Here is a 6247-nt window from a genome sequence, read left to right as displayed (position 1 = left end):
AGAAGTTCATATAGTTTTTCTTCTTGAGTCAATTAAATTACATTCATTGATTCTTAAATGTTGAACCAATTTTGCATTTCCAGGATAACTCCCCCACTTTGTCATGATGCATTATTATTTTTATATATTGCTGAACACAGTTTGCCAACATTTTGTTGAGGATTTTTGTTATCTATGTTTATGAGGGATAATGGTCTAAAGGATTTTTTTTCTTGTAGTGTTTATTTCTGGTTTGGGTATTGGTGTAACGGCCTCATAAGATGAGTTGGTAAGCATTTCTTCTTTTCAATTTTCTGGAAGAATCTGTGGGAAATTGTATTATTTCTTCCCTAAATGTTTAGTGGAATTCACCACTGATGCCATCTAGGCTTGGAGTATTGTTGTTGAATTTTTTTTTTTTTTTTTTTTTTTTTAGACGGAATCTCGCTCTGTCGCCCAGGCTGGAGTGCAGTAGTGTGATCTCCGCTCACTACAGCGTCTGCGTCTCAGGTTCAAACGATTCTCCCGCCTCAGCCTCCCAAGTAGCTGGGATTACAGGCGCCTGCCACCATGCCCAGCTAATTTTTGTATTTTTAGTAGAGATGGAGTTTCACCATGTTGGCCAGGCTAGTGAAATATTTTAAATGACAAATTCAATTTCTTTGATATATACAGGAATATGTAAGTTATTTATTTTCTCTTTAGTGAGTTTAGGGAGTTTGTGTTTTCTAAGGAATTTGCCCATTTCATCTAATTTATCAAATTTATAGGCATAATATTGTATTAAATATTCCTTTATCCTTTTAATGTCTAAGATCTATAAGGTAATATTTTTCATTCTTGACATTAGTAATCTGTTTTCTTCTTTTTCTTGATCAGTCAGGCTAGGGGCTTATAAATTTTGTTCCTCTTTCTGAGGAACCAGTTTTATGTTTGATTTTCTTTATTATTTTTGTTTACATGTTCATGAGTTTCTGCTTTTCTCTTTATTATTTGTTTATTTCTACTTCCTTTGGGTTTAGTTTACTCTTCTTTTTATAGTTTCTTAAGGTGGTAGCTTAGGTCATTGATTTGATAGCATATATACATATATATATATTTAATGCTATCAGTTTTCCTCTAAGCACTGCTTTAATTGCATCCTATAATTTTGGATAAGTTGTTTGTTCGTTTTAATTCAATGCAAAATATTTTTAACTGACCTTTTGACTTTGACTCATGGGTTATTTGAAGTGTGTTAATTTCCAAATATTTCAGGATAATCCAGACATCTTTTTGTTATTGGTTTTTAGTTTTTAATTCCTTTGTGTTCAGATAACATACTCTATTTAATTGCAATTCTTTAAAAATTGTTGAGGTTTGCTTTATTTCCTAGAATGTAAACTACCCTGGCATATGTACTACAAGCATTAGAAAAAAAAAAAAAAAAAAAAGTGTGTGTTCTGTTTTTGTTGTAAGGAGTGTTTTATAAATGCCACTTATGTTTCTTTCATTCATAAGACATTTTTGTTAGTTATTCTATGTCTTGTCATTTAAAATGTTTCTACCAATAAAAACCTATTATCAGGCTGGGTGCAGTGGTTCACGCCTATAATCCCAGTGCTTATGGGAGGCTGAGGCAGGTGGATCACTTGAGGTCAGGAGTTCTAGACCAACTAGGCCAACATGGTGAAACCCCATTTCTACTGAAAATACAAAAATTAGCTGGGCATAGTGGCACATGCCTGTAATCCCAGCTACTTGAGAGGCTGAGGCAGGAGAATCGCTTAAACCCAGGAGGCAGAGGAGGCAGAGGGTGCAGTGAGCCGAGATTGCGCCACTGCACTCCAGCCTGGGTGACAGAGCGAGACTATGTCTCAAAAACGAACAAAACAAACAACAACAGCAAAAAACAAACAAACAAAAACCTGTTATCAGCCTGGATTGTTTGCCCAGTCCTGTGGCCACACGTGCAAGGTGATCTGATTGGTGCCTTCTTTGGTATTGCACGACTAGAGTTGCGGGTAACTTTTCTCCAAAGGCATTTGGGCTGCTGGCCAGACAAAAACAATAAATGCTCACTGCAGTCCACCCTTTGACTTTCTTTTTTTCTAATTTTTAATTTTAACTTTAAAAAATTATTTATTTATTTTATGGGGACGGAGTTTCCCCATGTCGCCCAGGCTGGTCTCAAACTCCCTGACTTAGGCAAACTCCTGGACTCAAGCTATCCACCAGGCTTGGCCTTCCAAAGTGCTGGGATTGCAGGTGTGAGCCACTGTTCCTGGCCTATGCTTTGACTTTCAAGGGCTCATGCACACCTATACCTGTGCACAGACACATGTTCATAATCCCAACGTGCACAAGGTTGAAAATTTTTCCCATATGCATCTTTTAAATAACTCAAAACCTGCCTTCTTTTACAAATTAAGACCATGTTCAGTCACATTCAGTTAAAACAGCTCCAAACCCAGCTTCTCTGTGTGAGATGTATACTCCTTTTGATCATGTTTGAACATTATTCCTCCTGTTTCAGGAGCCTATGTGCTAGATGATAAATGAACACACTTCTACCCATCCAAGGAGGCTGTGGTGCAGAACAGCCAGAAAAAGTATCCTCTGTTGGGTGTGATGGCTCAAGCCTATAATCTCAGCACTTTGGGAGGCTGGGACAAGAGGACTGCTTAAGTCCAGCAGTTTGACTCCTGGGCAACATAGTGAGATCCTGTCTGTACAAAAAATTTTTTAATTAGTCAAGTGTGATGGTGCGTACCTGTAGTCCCAGCTACTCAGGAGGCTGAGGTGAGAGGATTGCTTGTGCCTGGGAGGTAGAGGCTGCAGTGATTGTGCCACTGCATTCCACCCTGGGCAACAGAGCGAGACCCTGCCTAAATATACTATATATGAAATATACATGATGAATGAAATATATATATGGAGTATTATATATAATACATGGAATATATATGATCTATATTATATATGGAGTATAATATATTATATATGAAATATATAGCTAATATATATAAATAAATATATACAATATTTTTATATAGTATATTTGGAATATATTATATATTATGTTATATATTCTATATATTCTGGTTGGTGCAATAGTAATTACCGTTTTGGACTGTGATTTTAAAATTATAACTAGACTCAAGCACATCTTTATTAATCAAAATAGGAACCATTACAATCAACACATTTTTGCCAATGAGAAATAAGTTTGTTTATTCCTGTAATGTAAAAATCTGTGCTTCTGGATTTGACGAACTCTTGGAAAGCATTTTCTGCATCCTGCTGGTTGTGGACGCATTTTCTCTGGAAAAAGTTGTCAAGATGGTTGAAGAAGCAGTAGTTGATTGGCGAGAGGTCAGGTGAATACAGCAGATGAGACAAAACTTTGTAGCCCAATTTGTTCAACTTTTGAAGCGTTGGTTGAGGGACCTATGGTCGGAGTTGTCCTGGAGAAGAATTGGGTCCTTTCTATTGACCAGTGCCAGCTGCAGGCATTGCAGTTTTTGGTGCATCTCATCGATTTGCTTACCATAATTCTCAGATGTGATGGTTTTGCAGGGATTCAGAAAGCTATAGTGGATCAGACTGTCAGCAGGCGACCAAACAGTGACCATAACCTTTTTTTGGTGCAAGTTTGGCTTTGGGAAGTGCTTTGGAGCTTCTTCTCAGTCCAGCCACCAAGCTGGTCATCACTGGTTGTCGTATAAAATCCACTTTTTGTGGCACATCACAATCCGATGGAGAAATGGTTCATTGTTGTTGTGTAGAATAAGAGAAGACGACACTTCAAAATGACAACGTTTGTGATTTTTGCTCAGCTCATGAGGCACCCACTTATCAAGCTTTTTCACCTTTCCAGTTTGCATCAAATGCCGAACGACCGTAGAATGGTGGACGTTGAGTTCTTCAGCAGCTTCTGGTATAGTTGTAAGAGGACCAGCTTCCATGATTGCTCTCAGTTGGTCGTTGTCAACTTCCGACGACTGGCCACTACGCTCCTCATCTTCAAGGCTCTCCTCTCTTTTGCAAAACTTCTTGAACTCCCACTGCACAGTATGTTCATTAGCAGTTCCTGGGCCAACTGCATTACTGATGTTGTGAGTTGTCTCCACTGCTTTACAATCCATTTTGAACTCGAATAAGAATATTGCTTGAATTTGCTTTTTGTCTAACATCATTTCCACAGTCTAAAATAAATAAAAAATAAACAGCAAGTAATAAGTCATTAGCAAAAATAAATAAAGAGAGAAATCCTCATTAAGATGATGTATGACATAATCAAATTTAAGAATGTATTCCCATCCTGTAATGGCTGCTTCCTGGAAGGTAGTGTCACGTGGAACTTCTTCATGTCAGCATCCGGAGCTCCAGGAGGGGAAAATTTCAAGTCAGATAGAATTCTGTATATACTATTTCTTTAGAAGCTTCAGCCCTCAAGATTCCAACATCATGACCTCAGTTTCAACACAGTTGTCCTTAGTCCTCATGTCACTGCTTTTGGTGCTGCCTGTTGTCGAAGCAGTAGAAGCCGATGATGCAATCGCCCTCTTGTTAGGTGTGGTTCTCAGCATTACAGGCATTTGTGCTGCTTGGGGGTATATGCACGAAAAAGAAATGGACAGATGTGACTTTGAAAGGCCTACTGAATCAAACCTCACCCTGAAAACCTTTGTGCTATAGAGGCTAAACCTTAGCTTTGGTGTCTGAAAGTTTCCAAGAATCAGTAAATAAGGGAGTTTTACATTTTTCATTGTTTCCATGAAATGGGAACAGACACACATATATAAATTGAAAAAAAAAATGTTTTCTTTACAACAAATAATGCACAGAAAAATGGAGCCTATAATTTGTATTTGCTAGTTAGAAAGGAGGTCAAAGAAGTAGGATGGCTGAAATGTACATAAGTAATATTTCATAGTTTTAGAATTCTCAAAGAATGTGAAATAGGAAGAAGGAAGTTCTTGCTCAGAATCTTAGGAAATCACCACTGTTTAGTTATAATCACTGCCTCCTGAATCGCTGGGGAGTTTTCTCCATCTTTTTATTAGATTTTTGTTTTGTTGTCTCCCAAGTTAATATTGTATTTGGATATCAGAGGGTCAGTCAAAAAGGGAAACTTTTTTCTCTGGAGAAAAAACATTTAGAAAAATGTATTCAGTGTATCCAACACTGAAATGCAGAAAAAAAATTAATGTTAAAAAAACTATAGACATTGACATGGAAAAGAGATTTAACATTAAGAAAAAACTTTACATTAACTAAGTAACATCCTCCTGATAAGTACTATATTAAGTATAAATCCATTATGTTGTTTAAAAAAAAAGAATGTATTCCAATATCAAACAACAAATTTCAACAATGCAAAAACTACAATTACTTTTGCACCAACCATATATTATCTATCCATATAATATATATCCATATACATGAGATTATGATTATATATTCCATATACAGAATTTTAAAAATATATATATATATGTATCTTCAAGGTAGCTGTTCCTCTATTTTTCCTGTTCTATCAACATGTTGCTTTCAATGTAATAGACCAATTAGCTGTTATGTGCAATGTTCTATTTCACTGGGAACAACTGATGTTCCAAAAGGAGAGAGGACTCTGAGGAAGACCCTGTAAAGGAGTAAAAGGAAACATCGTCTGGTATTTTCTCTTTCATGATGGAGAAAAATGCGTTTGCTCAATCAAAAGTGCATACCAGGTTCAGGCACAGTGGCTTATGCCTGTAATCCCAGCATTTTGGGAGGCCGAGGTGGAAGGGTCACTTGAGTCCAGGAGTTCAAGACCAGACTGGCCAACATGGCAAAACCCCATCTTTACTAAAAATACAAAAATTAGCTGGGTGTGGTGGCACATGCCTGTAGTCCCAGCTACTCAGGAGGCTGAGAATCACTTGAACTCGGGAGACAGAGGTTGCAGTGAGCCAGGATCGCGCAACTGCATTCCAGGCAGGGCAACAGGCTGAGACTCTTGTCTCAAAAAAAAAAAAAAAAAAAAAAAGTGCATACCAGGCTAAGCGCAATGGTTCTTGCTTGTAATCCCAGCACTTTGGGAGGCCAAGGCGGGCAGATCACTTGAGGTCGGGAGTTCGAGACCAGCCCGGCCAACATGGTGAAACCCTGTCTGTACTAAAAATACAAAAATTAGCCAGGCGTGGTGGTGCATGCCTGTAATTCCAGCTACTCGTGAGGCTGGGGCAGGAGAATCACTTGAACCTAGAAGGCGGAGGTTGCAGTGAGCTGGGGTCACGCA

General features: G+C 38.0%; 1 pseudogene; it reads left to right on the top strand.

The window, feature by feature from the left end:
• Positions 1-3032: 3032 nt before the first annotated feature.
• On the top strand, positions 3033-5799 carry LOC110740628 (annotated as a pseudogene).
• Positions 5800-6247: the final 448 nt, after the last annotated feature.

The sequence above is a fragment of the Papio anubis genome, chromosome 16, assembly GCF_008728515.1.
Source record: "Papio anubis isolate 15944 chromosome 16, Panubis1.0, whole genome shotgun sequence".
Lineage (NCBI taxonomy): Eukaryota > Metazoa > Chordata > Mammalia > Primates > Cercopithecidae > Papio > Papio anubis.
The sequence above is the reverse complement of the archived record's forward strand: the minus strand, read 5'-3'. Positions and strand labels throughout refer to the sequence as shown.